This window comes from Fukomys damarensis, unplaced genomic scaffold, assembly GCF_012274545.1.
Source record: "Fukomys damarensis isolate Sample0158 unplaced genomic scaffold, DMR_v1.0_HiC HiC_scaffold_21, whole genome shotgun sequence".
Classification (NCBI taxonomy): Eukaryota; Metazoa; Chordata; class Mammalia; order Rodentia; family Bathyergidae; genus Fukomys; species Fukomys damarensis.
The window spans coordinates 21,853,387-21,874,913 of NW_022900933.1; the positions used below are offsets into that span (position 1 = coordinate 21,853,387).

At 37.4% G+C, this 21,527-nt stretch overlaps 1 long non-coding RNA gene across 1 annotated transcript; it reads right to left on the minus strand.

Moving 5' to 3' along the window:
• Positions 1–1,127: 1,127 nt before the first annotated feature.
• Positions 1,128–17,022, minus strand: LOC104877198. Its single transcript, XR_784540.1, has 3 exons — positions 16,876–17,022; positions 1,411–1,611; positions 1,128–1,299 (listed from the first exon to the last, which is right to left on the minus strand). It is a non-coding gene; the product is annotated as an uncharacterized LOC104877198 (long non-coding RNA).
• Between the last annotated feature and the right edge of the window lie 4,505 nt (positions 17,023–21,527).

A 21,527-nucleotide genomic window follows, 5' to 3' on the forward strand; every position in this document is an offset into this window, starting at 1 on the left:
AGCCCCCTGGCATTCAGGGTCTTTCCATTACAATCCATTGTATACACAGTTAGCCCTTTAATTTTAGAATATCATCTGTATAACATCTCATCTCATTTCAAAACCTTGAGTTGCTCATCATCATGTATAGAATAAAATGTAAACATGTCATTCTAGCATTTAAAACAACCACAAAGTATAAGGTATTTTCCAGCTTCCTCCTACAGCTGTCCCGTACACATTTTCTGCTGTAGTCAGAGACTTTCCTCACTGTTCACAAGCATACTTTCACATTTCCCCTTTCAGCACCTCACTGAGTGCTTCCCAACCTCTTCCTTGGTTGCCCAATCTAAGAAATTCCTGGAATGGCAACCCTGAATTCACCCCTTAACTTTTCCAACCAATATTCAACTTGTTCAAAAAGCAAGGATTGTGTTCATTTTGGTGCTCATTATGTTTTGATGACTTCGCTTTTAAAAATGAATATATTTGATGACTTAACTTTTAAAAAGTAAAAACTTCAATTTCTATAACTTTAGGGCTTTTATTTTCTTCTTCTTCTTTTCTGCTTGCTTTCTTTTATAGCTCCTAATGTGATTCTGCTTGTCTAAAGGCTTAGATGACAGAATAGTTTGGACTAGTACAGATTAAGATGTACCGCTGTCTAATCACATTCCCTCAAATGGGTACACATGCGCAGCACCATAAAATGTCTAGCTTTCTATAAAGAGCATACTTGTGGCCCCTGAGGCTGTTTGTTAATAGGATCTCTTGTGTGACAGTATTCTTCTGCTTATAGTAGGTTTCAAATCAAGGAATAACTCAGTGTCTCCAAATGAACCATTCATGAGGATCTAATCAGTAAAGCTTTCATGTCAGTGGTAGAAAATCAGACATCATTTCCCATATTTTAGGTGACAAGAATAATGGCCAGAACTGCATTTTGATTTTACATTCTGAGCATCTAACATAGGCATTTGATTTTCCTAACTGAATTAGTATGTAGAAAGCCTGGGGAAAGATTGACTGTCCAGACAAGTTTATAAACATCATTCGCTCTTTATATAATGATGGCAAGATTTATATATTAAAGAGACCCTATCAGATGCATTTACTGTGGCTAAAAGCACTAACACAGCCTATTCTTGCTGTTACTATTTATTATCTGCTTTTCAACATGCTCTGCATTTTCTCCAAAGATTCTGATTTAGGGATGAGCAGAGTGTTCCTCAGAAGAAAACATGTTCAATCTGCTGCATGTTGATAGTGAAGTGCTGATGGATGTTATTCCGGAACTTTGATATGTCACGAACTGTACCCCTGTGACTCATAAGAGAAACGAAGCACAGCTATTACACTGATTTTCCAGGGCCACACTTCCATTTCTTCTGACTGCCAGTGCCAGGAAAGACAGAGGTTCTCATCCAGTACCTCCCAATGAATGTGTTTACAGTTCCTGTCATTTTGCTAAGCAACTCATGCCTGGAAGTCACAGACGATTCTGTGGTCTGAGTAGCCTCTCCACTTCCCCCTCCATCTTCCCGAGGAAAATGGTGTCCATTTGACCCGCAATGCTTTTGAATGGGCTCCACATGACTTGTGGAAAGATCACGGTGTTAAGACCAGCATAATCTAAATGAGGAGAAGTACAGGATGGATCAGAACAATGACAGTTCCCTACGATACAGATTTTTTTCAGTTTTTCCTTAACAAAGAACATGGAAGTTTATTAGAAGCTCTCTTTTGTAACAGCTTTGTTGAGATGCAATTTATATAATGTTAATTCACCCACTGCAAGGGTACAATTCAGTGATTTTTAGAAAATCTATAAAGTTAAATACCTGTCACTACAGCAGAATTTTAGAAATTTCTACCATCTGTAAACTTCCTCTGGTGCTTTTTTTCAATTAATACTTCTTTCCAACCTGGCCAGCAGCAGTCTCTGGTCTAATTTCTCTATTTATAAATGTGTCTTTTCTGGATATTTTATATACATGAAATTATACAATAATGCATTAAAATTCTTTCATTAAGCAATATGCCTGCCTGCAAGTTTCAATTATATTGTACATGTATCAGTAGCTTACATCTTTTTATTGTGAGCAATAATCAACTGTATGTTTATCCATTCACCAGTTCAAGGTACTTAGATTATTTGCAGCTTGGGGCTAGATTAATAAAGCTAAGGCACAGGTTCATATACCCAGGTGTCTTTGCGTGGATGTATATCTTCACTAAAAAGAGTAATTGCCCCACCCTCAAAATTAGTTCTTTTTCCTAAATGTCACAATTCTAAACTCTACTAGAGCGATAAAAACCAACAGTAAAGAGCAACACCAGCAAGATTTTCAAAGAACGAAAAGTCTGACCTGATTCATTTCAGTCTGCTGAATTCATTACTTGACTTTTCCTCAACTTCATTTTGTGTCCAGGAACAGGTATACAGAGAAATGACACAAGGTCAAATCAAAATGCTAGGAAAGGTAGCATTTTTCAAGGGTTATGTGCTTTTTATTTCTGGGTGTACAATAGTCTAAAGAACACAATAAAACTCCTGTGGTACTGACTTATTCACACCATAGATTTTTGGGGGGACAGTGTGATAAATTCCCTGTAAAGACTTGATTCTCAGTTTCAATAATATTTTCTCTAAGATGATCTCAGTGACAAGCATTTTAATCTCCAAACAGAAAACTTTCAGCATCATTATGGATATAGAAAATTTTTATGCCCAGTAGACTATTCTTGTTATGGACTGAATGTTGTGTTTTCCCAAAATTCATAGACTGAAAGTTATGGATTCATAGACTGAAAGTGGGATGGTATTAGGAGGTAGGGGCTTTCGGGGTAGGTCTTCACAATGGAGTTGGTGCTCTTATAGAAAGAAAACAGAGCTGTTGCCATGTAAGGGTACAGCATGAATGCCACCATTGGCAAGCAGGTAAGATGTCCTTTCCCCAATAGCACCCAACAATCCCTGCTCCTTAATAACAGACTTCCAACCTCAGAACTATGAGAAATAAATATCTATCATGTAAGCCACCTGGTTCAACTTATTTTGCTACAGGGATCCAAACTAAGACAATCTCTTGGCTATCTTTGAACCACCCTCCAAGAACTTCTTCCTTTCTCACAATATAACAAAACAAACAAATTTATGGAAAAGAAGATAAATACTATTTTGTTGCATTTCTTTTTTTTTTTTCCTAGTGTAAATTCTTATTTGAAGTTTTAGGAAATTTAAGATCTGGTGAAAAGGTACTTCACTTACTTTTGATATTTTTGTGGATAATTTTTCAGAGGCCTTGCTTCTTAATACTGTACTTTACTATAGGATTTTTACACATCAAATAATGATTTTAATTTGCCTTAGTGTCAACACTTTAATGAGAATATACATCCCCCAAACTCCAACGTAAATCACTGGGGAAGTGTGACTTTTTGTGTGCAATGTGCTCAGAGTGACTCTAAGAGGCGCAGCACTTGATAAATTGATGTGCTCCTACAATGTGCATAAGCACTGAAGTAACGTAGCCTTAGCTGAGGTCTCTGATGAAGATCTCCTGCATACAGGCAGAAGCCATATGAGGAAGCCATGTGCCGTCACCACACACTTCCTGGGACAACAAGCTCCAATTATGCTACGTATTGACAACATACTAACCACTGCATGGACATCGTGTGTGACGAAATACAGAAGTATGTCAAAATTGTGCAGTGACTGAAAAAGTGCACAAAGTATAATACCAACACAATCTGTCTCTGGGACAGACAGTAAATAACTTGAGTCTCTGGGAATACCCCTTATCAAGGCATATGCTAAGACAAAAGGCTATACCAGACACCTCCAAGCCACAACCACGAGAGTTACCTTTCAAAAGCAAACCACTGGAGCCTCAAAAGGGTAATGTCTGTCTACATTCAGAGAACATTTGTCTGAAGAATCGTAGGGTAAAAAAGGAATTAAACCTCATTTTCTTTATTTAATAAATAAATGCCTTTTATCTTATGCTCCACTAGTATAGGATTAACAAATACGTAGGCCACATTGTATGCTGGCTGAGGGATATCAATTGTAAAAGACCTATAGTGGAAGGCATGACAATATATAAATCAGTAAAGGGTACTGTGCAGACCTCATATAAAGCTAGCAGAAAAATCTTAAATGTAGACACACGGAGAACATGCAAAGGAAAAGGAGTCTATACAGGTCAGTGGATTATCTCAGAAGCCAAAGGAAATAAGCACACAGAGTGACTAGATGGGGAAGAAACACTGCTATGCCGAATGGCTCAGAGGTCAGGTATGGAAAACCCTGAAAAGCACTCGTCTAATAGCCGAGGTGGTTAGTCATCTCAACTAGACCACAATGGACTAAACTGTGTAGAGAACAAAGAGATAAAAACTGTGGGAACTATTCTTTCAAGGTCTTTGGCTCTAAGAAGAGGAAAAGAGTTACATTAGCAGTGGGAGGAACAGAAGACACGAAGTTAAAGACATTTATGAAGTTATTTATTTAGGTACCTCGACAGACAAAAAGCGGTTTTGGTACTGATGAGAAAGAAGTAGGGGGAAAGATGGAAACAGTTTAGAGAGCGAGTCTACTGATGAACGTCAGATATTTCACCTGTAAGATTGAGAGCTAGTTAGCGATCCAGTTCAGCATCTCTTCATTTTAGATGCAAAGATATGAGGGTTTCTACCCAAGATATCTAACAGCTTCCCTGTATGACAGTAAGTGTCACCTAAGAGTCAAGATCCTCTCACCAGTTCACTGTATCTATTTCTGCTTGCACTTCACTTTGCCTGCTTTTGATCCCTGGCTCCACCTTTATATCGGTCTTTGTTGAACTCCTAGGGTGGGTTTACTAAATAAAATGCTAGATGCCCAATTAAATTTGAGTTTGCAATAAGAAGTTTTTATCTAGTATGAATAGTATGTCTTATTCAATGCTTGTAACAGACTTACATTAAAAAGCAATTTGCATTTATCAGACAGACAACCACATGTAACTATATATTTGGTGTTTTTATTTACCAAGTCTGATACCCCTTCCCCAGGGGCCAGCTAGGCTAGGTGACTCTTCCCAGTACTCTTTGATACCGCTAGCATTTCAGCAGGCAGCCCACAGACCTGTTTTCCAGTCATGCTTTCCTGAGGCCCAGATTGAGAAATTTTAATATGTTCTGCTGATTTCAGATTCTCCAAATATCTGATAAGCCCTAAATCATATCTATTTGTCTTAGCAGTGCATTCTAGCATGCTTCATTTTTCTAGATTTGCTTTCTTCATCATGTGTGATTCAAGTATAAAAAGTTCTCCGTATTCTAGGAACAAACGCTATGGCAGATAAGAACAATAGAAATTGAAAAGAAGATAGGAAAGCGTTTCTAATTTTTCTTTTTCCATAAATAACCCACAAAGCAGGTAAGGAGAAATGATCCTATTTAATGCCAGCTTGTTGGTTGATATGTAAAGGACAGTTTTGGCAAGAATATCTAGGTTTGAGTCCTCCTCCTCCTCAGGGGACTACCTGAAAGTCAGCAACTTCTGGCATTCAACGTGATGGCTATAGAGTACGTACAGGCACAGAAGGACACAGTTGATTTATACAATTCTCACCCGAGCTGTTAACCCAAGCTATACCAAGATATGGGAAAGAGCAGGAAAAGCTCATGGTGGTCAGTCTTTAAAAATATTTCTTAAAAAAACACATTTTGATACCCAGCAGCTTCCTCTTTGCTGAATAGATAAACTGTGAATGACAAAGATCAATCAAAGCCAGTGTTTCACTTCTCTCTAACAGTAGACACTTCTGAAAGAGCGTACTGTTATATCAAGGACTTCCAGAATGTCATTTTTTATACTAAATGAGAAAAACATTTTTTATACACATAAGAATAGTCCCTGTCAAAGTCACACTCATACTCCATAAGTACAATAATAATCTATACTCACTTGACTGCTTTACCTCCATTATGAATATAATCACCATTTGATCAGCAGCTTTAACATAAGGACCCTCTTACATGAGAAGCATAAGGCTGCATACCTTACAAACATTAGTGCTCATTTCAGTGACCCTGGTAGGGACATATTACTAACCTGTTTAACACATAAGGACATTAATGTCCCAAGAAGTTCAAGAGGTATGTGAAGTACAGTGCATAAAAGCTAATGTGAGTTCTGTCTAATAAAACCAAAAAGCCCAAAGCCTTTCCATATTCCCAGATGATAGTACATTCCCTTATAGTTAAGAGGAAGTGAAATCATCCCTATTTTCTAGAACTTAATGGATTTAACAAAAGATACAGATATAGGGTTGCCTTAACCGCATTTAACTTGAAGACGAACAATGCACTAAGATGGTATATGCATGGATCTAAAACTGAGTTTTTTTAAATAGGAAAATAGCTTCTGAAATACCCCTATTTTCTTCATGAAGTTAATTTATCATATATCCCATCTTCACTGATCACAGATGTTTTTGGAGGGATCAAAGTTATATATTGTTTTCTATTATAAGGGTCGAAGAAAAAGAAAAGGAATATTTTGACAGTGTGTGCATCACGAAGAGCTAACAGGGGAAAATGGATAAAAATACAGGTTCTGGATTCAGCCACCCTTGGATTCCAAACCAAGTTTTGTTACTTACTTACCATTATTCAATTATGTTCCCTTTCCTTAGCTAGTCTGTACTTCAGTGTCCTTGTCTACAAAATGGACATAATTATACCTGATAGGAATGGTATAATAATTAAATGGGGTTATAGTTGGAAAATAGTTGGCGTAATTCCTGGGTATAATAAGCATCCTGTAACTGATGGTTGTGGTTGTAAATATACAAGAAGAAAACTTTGGCAATCATAGTAGAGTCATGGAGGCCAAAGAGGTGATATTTTCAAATAATTATAGCCTATGATAGGAAAAGGAGAGACCTAGCAAAGTTCTAGGAGCACCGGGAAGAAAGGGAAAGAAAAGTGACTTCCAGAATTAGCACATAGGAAGACTCAGAAAAGCTGGCAAAAAACTCAGCACAAACAGCAAAACAAGGATACTGACAGGTTTGTGTGTGATCTTTTGTTTGAATATTTTGTAGAGGTAAAAAAAAAAAAAGCATTACAAAGATTACTTTCATTGGATTAGAGGAAGTTAAAAATTAGAAGAAAAATGCATTGGCTCACGTGTCAGTACCTTAAAAATTACAACACTAACATTAACATGAATCATGTGTTGGAATTTCAGAAACCTGAAAAAGAAATGATTGTCATTACTTTTGTTTAGTAATAGTTAAATAAAACATTTAACTATCTTCAGAAAAACATTTAAATATATTTTGTTTTCTTAGATTTTATTTCGTTTTGTTTTCTTAAACTAAGGGCCAGAAATCTATAGTGTGCAACCTGATATAAACCACTATCCACTTTCGTAAATGAAGTTTTGCCAGAACCCAGTCCTGTTCATTGTTTTACATACTGTTTGTGCCGGTTTTGTTCCAGAGGGCAGAAGTTGAATGGTTGCCATAGAGAGTATATGACGCAGCCTAAAATATTTTCTGTATAATAATTTACAGTTAAAGTACGACAACCTCCTCCTTAGGAGATTCTTCTAAAATCTGCCTTTATATCCGTCTTTATTGAACTCCTAGGGTGGGTTCATATTAGCCTTTGCCATCTTCCATAACAAAGTACCACAGTATTTTAAACACACAGTTACATTCCCTGGAAGCTAAGGTCCCTGACCAAGGTGGCAGCATGGCTGGTTTCTGGTGAGTCCATTGTTCCTGGCTTAGAGTTGGGAGTCATCTTGGTATTTGTTCATGATGGTGGAAAGGGAGAGAAAGAAGGACAAAGACAGGGAGGGGTGAATGCAAGAAAGAGTACGTGGGGAGGAGTAGGGGAGCATGAGCAAAAGCTTGCTCGTGTCTCTTCTTACAAGGATATTAACTCTATCACATCAGAGCTTCACCCTCATGACCTCATTTAACCTTAGTTACCTCCTTTTATGCCACAACTCTAAATGCACACACACACTGGGAGTTAAAGCTTCAATGTAAGAATTTCAGGAGGACACAATTTAATCCATGAAATAGTTCAAACATCCAAACTTTAATTTACCCCAAAATACTCCTGGTCTCTCATTCCCAATACACCATCCAATGTGCCTTTCTAAACACATCTGGGAAACAGGTTGAAAACAAAGTACAGTGGAAACCTTCTGTGTTGACTAGGAATAAAGTGACTAAAACCAGAAACTTTGCCACAAATGTTACCCATGGCAAAGCATTTGAGCTTGCTTAAAAATAGAGATGAACTATTTCTGGAGGGTAGGATAAGTTTTCCATTGCAAACCTGAAACATACCAATTAATTGATCCCTCAAATGGTAATTTCTAACATGTGGATGCCTTTTCATCTTACTAAGGAAAACAGCAGCAAAAGTACTTGAAATCATTTGTATCCACATGGGGTTAAAAGATTTAAGTAAGCATTGACAGGTCAGAGTCAAGTTTTGGGCTTCATCACGCTGGCAATAGTTACAAAAAAGATATAACTCTCTTTCTTCAACAACCACATATTATTTTTAAAAGAGACTACCTCATTCATCTTCTAAATGCCTTTTGAAGTAAAGTGTCCCACATTTTATTTCTAGTCTATAAATGAGAAAACTGGGGCAGGGGACAATCATATGCCTTTCCCCAGAGTGCATCCATCACTAGAAGAACTAAAGATAGAAGAATCTGAAGTCCTTTGTTCTCTTTGTATTCAACCACGAATTGTTATGTTAATGATCAGTCCACAAATGAAGAGTCCAGTGCTCCCTTAGATGGTAGGGCATATCCTATGGGGGGGGGGTATTTCCTACCATATCAGTATGGTGAGTGACTCCCTCACTTTGGTGCTTGCAGAAATTCCCTTCTCCACTAACAGTAGAAAAACATGAATAACAATAGGAGAGAAATTTCAAAATGAAATACCATCTGGCCAAACATCAGATGGCCTATCACATTGACATGCCAGCATCATATGGTCTCATCACATAGAAATAAGCATCGTCTAGTGAAAGCCTGAAATGACTCCCCAGTTATTAAGAGAGCAGATTGTTGACTTTGAGGTTCCTGTCATCAAGATGTTTGGGTCATTTCTAGATGAAGGCTACCTTGAATTTAATCCCATGACTAAATATACAAGCATATCTTTATTTAAGTCATTGCAGAAGTATAGTACATTACGTGTTGGACTTGGGTTACATGTTGTGTGTTCTTTTCCAATGATTCAACACAAAAAGGCAAGAACTAGAAGTGGGCGTGGTATAAACTGAGATCTATTCTACTATCTGTTCTTCAATTTTCATCAATATAATGAAGTTAATCCTACCTCAAGAGTAACTGTTATGACTACTGAGATAAAAGAAATCTCTCTTTATACAGTGACTCACAACAAATCCTAGTTTTTACTTTCTCCTCAAAGATACCTGCAGTTTTTTCACATAGCACTATATTGGTTTGCTTAGGTTGCCATAACAAAGTACCATAAGCAGGTGGCTTAAAAAGCAGACATATATTTTCTTACAGTTCTGAAGGCTGGAAGTCTGAAAAAGGGGGGACAGCAGGATTGGTTCCTTTGAAGGCCACGAGGGGAGGTCCTGGTATAATCCCTAATAAGTGGGTATCTGCTGCCTGTGTCTCTTTGCACCACCTTACTTTTGCAGGGGCCTGTGTCCAAATTTCCTTTCTTAGAAGGGCAACAGATTATATTAGGGCCTATCAGTACTGATGACCTCATTTGATTTAATGACTGCTTTAAAGACCTGTCTCCAAATATGTTACATTCTGAGATACTGGGGAGCGAGGGGGGGGTCCAGACTTCCACTTACAAATTTTTCTTAGAGGGTAAAGGAATGCAATGTCGCACAGCTGGGGATTTAGCTCAGTGGTGCCAACACCTGCCTTGAAAGTGCAAGGTGCTGAGTTCAATAGTTCAATCCCCAATATATGTATATGTATTGTATTTTTGTGTATATATATATATATATTGTATTTTTGTATATATACATATATATATAGTATTTTGTATAATGTGTATATATATATATATATATATATATTGTATGTATTACTTAAAAAAAATGCAGTGTGGCCCATAGCAAGCACAAGAGGAACACAGCTATACAGCCAGCAAGTCTCTAGTACAGGTAGGGTAAGTCTCAGGCCTGAGATAAGCCATGCTCCTTCCAGAGATAAGTGAGTAGGAAAATGAAGATTTATAAATCAAATAGAAGATATAATTTACTTTGGTTTAGGACAAACTGTGCCATATTTTTCTTCCAAGATCACGGGTTTCTGAGATAAAAGGTATTCTACAAGTACAACAATGTATTATTAATTACAGCAAGCCCTCAGGTACCCAGGGCAAATAAGAAGGTAGAATCAAAACATTTATCCTATCCTCTGAATAGATTGAATTGACAATTCCTGAGTTATTATGTTAGCCACCAGTGCTAAACCCACTTTGGGAAACTTCATTCTACTATTTTGCTGACTCAGGAAGAGCTTTTATAACTTCTAGCTAATCTATAGTACCATTCAAAATCTTCAGCTAAAAAAAAAAAACCAAAAACTGCTCTCTCCAATTTTATTCTTAAAAAATGTGTCTGCCAGCATTTTCCAAAAGTATTCTGTGAGGCGCACATATGTTAATATAAGTATAGTAAGACTGTCCGCCTCAGTGCTCTCCTGTGAAGCAGGCTGCCCTTTACAATGTCCCGCACAGGCAGCCTCTGCACTAAAGTTTAAGAGAACAGAATTACAGCATTTTCCCTGCCTGCTGCACCACGAATTCAACAGCCCTCTCCTTTCATAGGTCTCCGTCACAGCTACTTGCATGTCTGGTATCCAGTCTTTCGCTGCTGGGGACAAAATAAAAGAAAAAGTCCTAAGAATAAAACGCAAACAATAACACTCTCTAGTTGTCATTATCATTATTACCTTCTTTTATTTTAAGCGCCTACTTGAACTTGCTTCATGAAAAGGGAAAAATCCAACACAACAGCAGCAATATCAAGTAGTGCTTTATTTTGAGGATTCAAATGAAGGTGAATCCGAAAGGTCAGATTTGATTTTTCCTACTTGAATTGCATATCATATTCAATTTCAAAGGCAACTTGGTATAGATTTACCTCAGTATCTCATCAGTTTAAAAAGCCAAAGTGGAATGCCTGGGCACATTTGGGCAGTGTTTCACATGAGGAACTCAGTAGGTGCTGTGTTTTAATATTCACCGGCCATAGGCCACTTATTCCTCAACCATTGTCTAATCTACTTCCTTTTTCTTTCTTTTCTCCTCTTTCATTCATTAAACAACTGATATCTTCCTTTCCTCCAACCTGATGTATTTCCATTATAGGAAATATCATCGCTCTTACATCCAGTCAACAGATCTTGGTTTCTACACTTGATCTTAGCCAAAAGGCCGAGAAGCAATTAGATCTCGGTTTCTAATGCCATTCTCTACGACAGCAACTGGGACTGACTTTAAGTCTGGGACAGTGGGTTTTTAAGAAGAGCTTAGAGCACTTTGTAGCGCCAGAAATAAAGAAGTGCTTCAAAACATGCTAGAGGGGTAGATGGCAGCTAGATAGATAGATACACAGATACATAGATAATGGATCATGTAAAAGAAAAAACAAGTCAATCTGAAAAAGCTACAGTAGTCAAAGCTAGCACCCTTTGAACAATAAAATAGTTAGATTTTAACACATAGCATAAAATAAATATACGTGAATCCATATTGATATAACTAAAGGACTGGATAAATACATAAAGGGGAAGGGACACAAGTTCTAAACAGGGAAATTCCAAGTAACAATCCACAGATACTCCCCACTCCAAGAGGTGTGCCTTAATCTCCCCATACCCTACTCTGAGTGCGAGCTCAATTTATTGACTCACTTCTAAGTCACAGAATATAGGAAGGAAAATTACGATAGCTTCTCTGTGAAACCACCTGGCAAGCACTAAGTAAAGGAAATGATCAAGATTAGTTTCACCAATGATTAGTCATCTTGATGCCCTGTCCTCCCTGAAAAGATGCGATGGGAAAGGTGTATCACCTCTGGGGTCTGCAACCCCACACTCATAACCCCAACAATCATGGGGAAAATAATAGATGAACCCAACCAACTTGAGACACATTATTTAAAACACCTGAACAATTCTGTTCAAAAAGTCTCGAGGTCACAAAAAGTAAGGAAAGAATGAGAAGCTGTCACAGACCAGAGAGTATTAAAGGGATGTGTCAACTAAATGCAAAGTGGCTCTTGGACTGGAACTGGGCAGAGAGAAACAGGTCACAGTGGAAAAACATAATGTCTGAATAAATTACGGGGTGCATTTAATAGCAATGTACCAGGGTCAGCTTCTTAGATTTAGTTCCACCGTTATACAAGATGCTGATGTTACCACAATGAATGTAATCATTATGTATTGCAAACAGGCACTAATAAAAAATTTTAAAATTACAAATAAGTAAAAGAAGCTGACATGAGGAGGTAACTGAATGAAAACCTAGGGGATTTTTCTTTACTGGCACTGAACGCTTTCCAGATATCTAAAATTACTCAATTAAAAAAAAAACTACTTTAAAAATTTTTTAAATTGCTGGGGATGTAGCTCAGTGGCAGAGTGCCTGATCCCCAACATCAGAGGAGGGCAATAAAAGTTCATTAGTGTTAAAAATTAAAAAGTAAAATTAGAATTCTTAGTTTTAACATTTAACATATGAGTACCTAAAATTTAGCTTGCTGCTATAAATTTTCCTTTAGGAAAAAGAGACAAAAAGAAAGAAAATAACTATAATGAAGGTAATAATAACTTTGAGGGATGGAAGGAAGTAGACCCTTATGTCTTACCCTGAGACATAATTTCCATACTATAAAACTGATACTTTTAAAGTACATAATTCGAGGGTTTTTTAAGTATATTTGAAAAGTTTTGCACCATTACCATCACCTAATTCTAGAATATTTTCATTGCCTCAAAAAGAAACCAAATATCCACTAGCCTTTAGCAACAACCAGTCTACGCTCTGTATGCAAGGATATCCATATACTGGACATTTCATGAAAATGAAATCTTAAAATTATGGGCCTTCCAACTTCTGTCACAGAGCAAAATGTTTCCAAGACTCATCTGTGTCAGAGTGCTACTTGGAATGCCATTCCTTTTTAAAGCTCAGTAATATTTTATTGCATCATTATAATACATTCTGCTTATCCATTCATCAGTTGACACCCATTTATGTATATTTTGTTTTGGATTTGGTTTTTAGTTTTTTGAGACAGGGTCTCATATCGTAGTTCACGCTGGCCTCAAACTCACTATGTAACCCAGGCTGACTGAACTCACTTTGTTGCCCAGGCTGCCTTTGAACTCCCAGAGATTCTCCTGCCTCAGCTTCCTGAGTGCTGGGATTACAGGTATGTGACACCACATACAGCTTTGTTTCATGAATAATGCTTCTCTGAACAGTCCTAGTCAATGTTTTGTGTGAACATGTGCTTTCCTTTCTCTAGGGTACATTCCCAGGAAAGGAATTGCTGTATCATATAATAATTCTATATTTTATGCTTTCCTCTGTATATACTTAACTTTTTAAGAAACTTTCAAACTGTTTTTCAAAATGGCTGAACGCTTTACTGTCTCATCAGCAGAACACTTGTTTCCAGTTTTTCCACATCCTTGCTCATACTTGTCATTACTTTTCCTCTGTATTATAACAACCCTAGTGGGGATATGAAGTGATATCTCACTGTGGTCTTCATTTGTATTTCCCTGATGATTAATGACGTGTTATTTATTTTTTATATCATCTTTCAAATAAGACTTATTCAAATATTTTACCCATTTTAATTAGATTATCTTTTCATAATTAAACTAAAATGCTTCTTTATATATTCTGCATACTAGACCTTTACCACATATATGATTTGCAGCTATTTATATGCATTCTGGACTCATCTTTTCATTTTCTTTATTGTTTCCTGTAATGCACAAAAATTTATTGAGGGGGCAACCACCGGAGATCGAACTCAGGACCTTGTGCTTGCCAGGCCTGCAAGCTGTGCTACATTCCCAACCCTTACAAAAGTTTCTAACTTTGATGAAATCCAAGTTGTCTATTTTTGTTTGCTTCCTTGGTTGTTGACATTATATCTAAAACAAATTCCTAGTTTAAAGTCATGAAGATCTATATTTATGATTTTTCCTAAGATATGTATGGGTCTATTTCTTTTACTTAGATCTATGATTTATTTTGAATTAATTTTTGTGCATGGCCGGAGTTAGGGCTCCTCTACAATATGTTTTTACTTTCCTTTCTGTGACATCAGGAACGGTCACTAGATATTGAATAAAAATTCCAAGGGTTAAATATCAGTTCCACCCATCGCTAGTGGTAATGAATTACCTCTTTCCTGTTTCCACTTTCTTTCCAGCCATGTGTATAACTGAATATTCTCCATGAAGCCTGTTTCAATTCTAATTAGGATTTTGTATTCACTAAAATTTCAAGATAGGAAGTGAAAAGAGAATAGAAGGACAAAAATGCAAACAAAGTTTTTGTAAATAAGGAAGGAAAGAGGAATTGAGGGGAGGGAAAAGGAATGGGGAAAAAAGAAGGATCAAGATATATCATGCACAGATACAAACTCCCTATGATGAATGTGATCATGATCTATATCTAAAATGTACCAATAGAGTTAATTTTTTAAAAAATAAAAGTTCAAGATAAATTTAAGAAAATTAATCCTTATTTTCTAAAGTTCAAGGCTAAAATATTTATAGATAAAAAAGACTAAGGGAAGAGAGAATGGGTAATGATATAATCAGACAAAATTTGGGTTCATTATTCTCTCTGTATTTTAATGTTAATATGCTTGAAGAAAATTTAATAGAAGCCATTATTCAATATTATCAATATTTTAAGTTGCCAAATAAAATATTTTGAAAAAATGATTATCATTGTATTTTTCACAAAAAATGGCTTGCACCAAACAACAAGAGCAATACCATCTTCATAAAAAGGAAATTTCCCTACTTTGGGAAAAGTTAGTATCTTGCAAATTTTTTTTTTCCTTGGCCTTACATCTTTCCCTTGGTGGTAGATAAGTGTTGATGCTTAGCCTGAAGTTTGGGAAACAATGAATCAGATTAAAATTCTCAGGAATGAAAACCACATCGATTTAGGTATATGACTCAGTCAAAGAACAATAGCAAGAGTGAGAGGCACCAGGTGTTCTCAGGTAGAGTCTTGTGGATTCCAACTTCCTTTCAATAAAACAGCATTGAGCTGTAAAGCTTTAAGAAACCTCTAGCCCTACTCATAGCATAGTACATTCTTCATGAACACTATGACCATGGACTAAATCTCACTGTTAGATAGAGAAGAATGAGAAGGGAAATTACTATACACTCTTTCAAGTTCTTTTCTAACTTAAATAATGCGTGAACTCAAATGCAACGTATTAGGTTCTAATTCTGCATGCTTATTGAAAATTATTAAAACTCCCAGCAATATACAAAACAGAAAATCCAATGATACAGGTCTTTCCAATTTTCTTAAAGTGCTGATTTTACAAATGTTCTGAAGAAAAAAGAAAATAGAATCATAATTGCCAAATCAAATAATATTGTGAAACTTGGATCTCTCTCTCTCTCTCTCTCCTCTCTCTCTCTGTCTCTCTGTCTCTCTATGACTTCATAATGCTCTCTAGACAAATAACAAGTTAGTGTCTCCACTTAATAAATTTTAGCATGGTCAGGGAATAATTCATAAATTTTGTAAAAGTTTAGGTGCACAGTTGTCATCATTTATCATGTTATACTCAAGCATGAAATGGAACTTAACTTTGACTAATCCTAAATTCCTTTGTATTATTAGCACTTGGTATTAGTTATTCATCTTCTATGAACTTCATATTATCCCCTCCAGTATTATCTTTCTTAATTATAAAATCTCATAATTTTAACTCATGAATTTTGAATTTACACAGTACTTCCTTTTCAATGAATGATTATGCACATAGCCCTGTAAAATGAATCAGGTTAACACATATATTTTATAGCTAAGAATTCTGAATTACTAAGAATTTAGATGAGCTGCTTTCCTCAACTTTTTCCCTTTTTTCTATCCCCATCCATTATTTTCAGCCAGCCCTTCTCCACTAGAATGTGGAAGACTTTCAGTTAGTCATTCAGCAAATATTTCTTGGGTACTTAGCAAGTATCAGACCTTTTTGTGTCATACAGAGGCAGTAGTAAACAACAAACATCTCAAAAATCACCTGTAATCATGGAATTTGCATTTAAAAGGACAAAAAACACAAGAAAAAAATGAGATAAATCTAAGCATGTGCTATGAGTTGTGTAAAGTGGTATGTGCTATGTTGGAAACAGGAAGAGGGGGTTATGATGGAGAACACTTGGATGAGAAGTACAGCTTTGGAATGGGTGGTCAAAGGCCTATTTGACAAAGTCACTTCAGCCAACTCTTGAATGGCAAGGATGGATGAACTGAAATATAAGGAAAGCAGAGGGACTTATATACACAAAGGCTTGGGACGGGAGGAAGCTCGGCATATTTAAGGGAAAAGGAAAAAGTCACTATAGCTAAGAAAGGTGGAAGAGGTTGAAGTTATTGTTTATTATTATTGTTAGTTATTAAAGCCAGGTTACAGAGGCAGTACCTGCCATGTTAAAGATATGGCAATAGGAAGCCATGAAATAATGACCAGAGGATCTATTTACCTTTAGAGCAATAGAAAGAATTTTAATTCATTGATTATTAAATCACTACTAATTTAGTCTTCAGGTAACTCTACTTTAACTTTATGTCCTACCTTTGGTCATGACATTTTTTTCTTATAAAACAGTTTGCTTCTTGGACTTGCAGTAGTTTAGCTCTGGAATGTCCTCATAAAGGCTCATATGTTAAATCTTCGTCCCCAGTCTGCAGCACCACTGGGAGGTGGTGGAACCCCTGAGAGGTGAGGTGTCGTGGAATGAAGTTAGGTCACAAGGGGCCCATCCTTGAAGGGATGCAAAACTCCACCCCTTCTATTGACTTCCCAGCCACGATGAGGAGAGCATCCCACACTCTCCACCACGATGTACTGCCTTGGCAAAGGGCCAAATGGCCATGGACTGAAATCTCTACAACTGTGGGCCTAAATAAACCTTTCAGTCCTATAAAGTGATTACTTGTTAGAGTAATGGTAATCTCACAAATGCACCTCATAACTAGCTGATCTTTATGACACAGTCCCAGTCACTTGTCTTCCAGTCAATATTTTTCAGTGTAAGGCCTTTATTTTTCAATTTTCTAATCCTTTCAAAGCCTGTGATGAAGCTAACTAAACTTATCATTCATCTGGCACCTCATGGCTGCTGGCAGAATCCTGCTTTGCTTATCATTTTGACAATGACTGGCAGCTGAATAGTCATCAAGTTTGACAGATATCATGTTTGCTTGCTTCTCTGGACATCTTTCCAACATGTTCAAATAACTATAAAATGCCCTTCTCCCGTCTAACCACATGGGCAGGTCGAGAGGTTTAGACTTTTAGCTGAGTTCCTTTATCTGGCACTTAGCCTTCTGGTGTGGCTGTCAGACTATCTCCTGAGCTCAAAACTCATCTCTGAAATACAGCCCCATACCTACCATCACAGAACAGAAACGTGATGAGATCACCATTCCAAATTCAAGAATTCCTAAAATAAGCAGTTACTGATTTGCTTGACTTTTCCAAAGTTTTTAACAGTTTTTATCATTGTGTATATAAAGAGTCATTACAGCCTTCTACTACTACAGTATGGAAGGGATGGCAATAGTTTAATTATTTCATCAGATCAAATTTATACATTTGAACATGCAAAATATAGTATTATGCTCCACAAATTTTACACTGTCTTAAAAAGAAGCTATTCCTAGTAAACTAGTACAACCACCATGGAAATCAGTATGGAGAGTTCTCAAAAAGCACTAAATACAGAAATTTCATTTGACCTAGCTGTTCTCCGGCTATGCATCTTCCTGAGATATGAGTTAAAGACATCACGTGATAATGATGCGGGCATAGCCACCTTTATAGCAGCACAACTCATAACAGCTGAATCTTGGAAGCAGCCTATATGTGCGTCAGCAGATGAACGGATATTGTCCACATAAAACATAGAGTATTATCTGTCAGGAAGAGGGATAAAGTTGAATCATTTGTAGGAAAACAGGTGCCCCTTGAGACCATAATGTTAAATGCAATAAATCAAACCCACAAGCACAAATATCTTATTGTTTCTCTTATATGAGAAATCCAAAATATAAACGATATAAAGAGCAAAATAATAGATACCTAATTCAAGAGAAGAAGATAAATCCCTTACCAAGAGAAAGAGCTAGAGATGGAGGGAAAGAAAGAGAAGGGCAAAAGAAGACAAAGAATTAAGATTACAATGTGTTAAGTCCACACACCAATTCTCCACTCGGAATGAAATCATTATGTAAAGCAGATGTGTACTAATAAAGGTGAAAAACAGAAGTTATTCCTAAATGGAGGGCCCTACGAACAAAATATCAGCACAAAAACTTAACAGCAGTGACCTCATCAGCCAAAGGTGGGGTTCTTTCAGGTCAGGGTTGAGGTATTTTGTTTTGGTTTGGTTTTTTGAGACAGGGTCTCACTATGTAGTTCAGACTGCCCTGGAACTCACTGTGTAGCCCAGGCTGGTCTCGACCTCACAGCGATCCTCCCGCCTCAGCCCCCCGAGCGCTGGGATCACAGGCGTGCGCCACCACGCCTGGATGGGTTGAGGTATTTTGGCAGCAACTTCTGTGCACATAGGTACACAGATCCCTGCCTCCCTTATCATCCTGGACTCATTCCTCTAAAAGAGTAGGGGCGACGCAGGTGTCTAATCATGACTCCAGATTGAGCTAATCATCCTTGTCTCATTACCAATTTGTAGTAAAAGGGAATGACTTAGTCATCTTCCGAAACATGATAAGATGGGGGGGCCTTCTCCAGAATCTAGTGTTTTTCAGAAAAGGAAAGCACTTCTCTTTCCTTCACTCTCCCACACCCACTCTCCTCCCCTTTCAGTTTTGTGGAAACAGCAACAAGAAGCGCCCTTTGACCCCTACTGGGGTGACATTGCCACTGCGAAAGGTAAACAGACACCAGTAGGCTAATTGGACCAATGTTTGTCAAAGTGGGACCATTTTAGAATCTCATTTGTGAGGTGGGTCCCAAGTACCATCGATGACCAAATGAGTCGATCAGAATTTCTAGGGATGGGAGCAAGAAGGCTATGTTTGGGGGGGCGAAGTTTAGTAATTTAACCTTGCTGATTCAAACAGTACAGTTTGGAAGGATTCATAGTCAACACTTGGCAGAGACAGAAGGCAGCACCGCAGGCAGAAGCTGGTGTTGGCAGAAGGTGGTTGGCCTTGGCAGAAGAGAAGGACTCAAGAAGAATATGATGTTTGAACTGAGATGAACTAATAGTAGCAAACATTATCGCTTCTCGGCCTTTTGGCTAAGATCAAGTGTAATAGTAGCAAACATCGTCTTCCATTGTGAAAGGTGGTCTATACTCTCTTGAACTTCTGAGCATCAAGGAATAAAGCACAAAAGACATGGCACTTGACTTATAACCAGATCCCTCAGGGTCAAACTAACTGAAAGAGTATGGGCATCATGGGCTCCAGGAAAGCACTAAGAGAAAGAAGGATAAACTGATAGAAAATGAGATCTATTTGCTTTCTGGCATTTGGCTTCTGCGATACCTGTGCAGAAAAGGCACGCAGAAAGAATTCTGAAACAAGACAGAAAGCACAAAATGTCATTTTTTGCTAGCTGAGGTGGAAACCGGGAGGGATGACTCAGCATAACCACCCTGATGTAAGCTTTCAAATTTGCTTTGAAAGCTAAAATGTGCATAGCAAAGAAGCACGTATATCTGCAGGGATAATGCCTGCCATGTAGACAAGGTGATGAACGTGAGGAGTTTAATTTTTCAGTTATATTAATAATTAACCTGTTCATTAGGTTTATTAGGCAGGATTAATACTTAATTGGAAATGAGCAACCGCAAGGCAAGTCATTAAAGTAACTGATGGAACATTCCTTTTTTTTCACTTTAAAAGACAAAGTTGGGTAGTTTTTGGATATATTTATACCTCCAGTACGGGGAAAGAATGAAAGGTCTGGGTCTTGAAGAGCTGGAAACCATGTCTACTTTGATGCACCAAAGATTAGATTCTGTGAGTACTAAAGTTAAGTGTTTAATGGGGACATCATAAAGAAATAATAATTTTTTGACTGAAGTACATTACCTGGCACTATAGGCCACCTTATTTTTGATCACCACTGCTTCTTGTCACCTGTGATAAGAGGGTAGTGTATGTGTGTTGGAGTACATTTGTGCAAATCAACCTTGAAAACAGTGCTGTGGTGTTGGTCTCTTGAGGTCTCACAGATTTAATAAATAGATGAAACTATCTTTCAAAAAATCAATGCTTGGGATTTTACAGTAGGAAATTGAGGAAAAATAGTTTGCTAGATATAAAAATAAATTATATTAAAAAGACTGCATCTAGATTTTATCTTATGTTTCCACTTTCGTCCTAGATATTACCAAATACTTTTCAAACATTCTTAATGATAGTCCAGTTCCTTTTTGATCCTGGGATATCTGTGCTGATTTATGCCCTGAAATATTACAGATTTTAAAAAGCCAAAATATCTCTTTGAAAAATGCCTGGCTCCGTTGATTTTGTGGAGAGGCTCTTGTTTGGCTGAATTTAATTTAAATGTAGTTCTTTGTTATTGCTTCAAGAGGACGACAGTCATTTCTAACAAGCACAAATTATTCAGAGCATGACCCCGAATGCTGTATTTCAAATAGCAAAAGAAAACAAGCTATCCTGTAACCTACTTCACATTGCTGGAAGAGAAGCTATGTGTGAAAAAAGAGCTGCAAAAGGACAACCTGACCCAGAGAGAGGGGCCCTCAATGGCACCCTCCTCCCGGCTTCCCTGGCTTTTGGATGGGCCAGTTGCACAAATACAAGAAGATCAGGCCAGCATCCTGGAAGGGGGAGGGGGCTGGTATCACCCTCTGTGGATAGCAGCTTGCCAAGTTCCAGTTAACCCAGTTACAGGAAAGCCATTGTGGACTCTTTAGTGGAGCAAGCCTCAAATCTACACAGCATTCACGATTTTTTGATGGCCATAGCCACAGCCAGTCACTGCAATTTAGTGGCTTGCACATTACCATGAAAGGGGGCAGGCAAAGGCTCTGGAGCAATGGATTTTTATGGCAATAGGCAAATAGAACACATTTTGTACGGTGGCCAACTCCTTTGCATTTCTGAGGATGAAATGCCCCCCAGATCAAAGTGACAAAGTGGTTAGGATATTCACGGGACAGGAGACAAAAGAGGTTCTTTCACTGCCAAAAAAACAGCCTTCTGTTAAGTATTTACAAGTTTAAT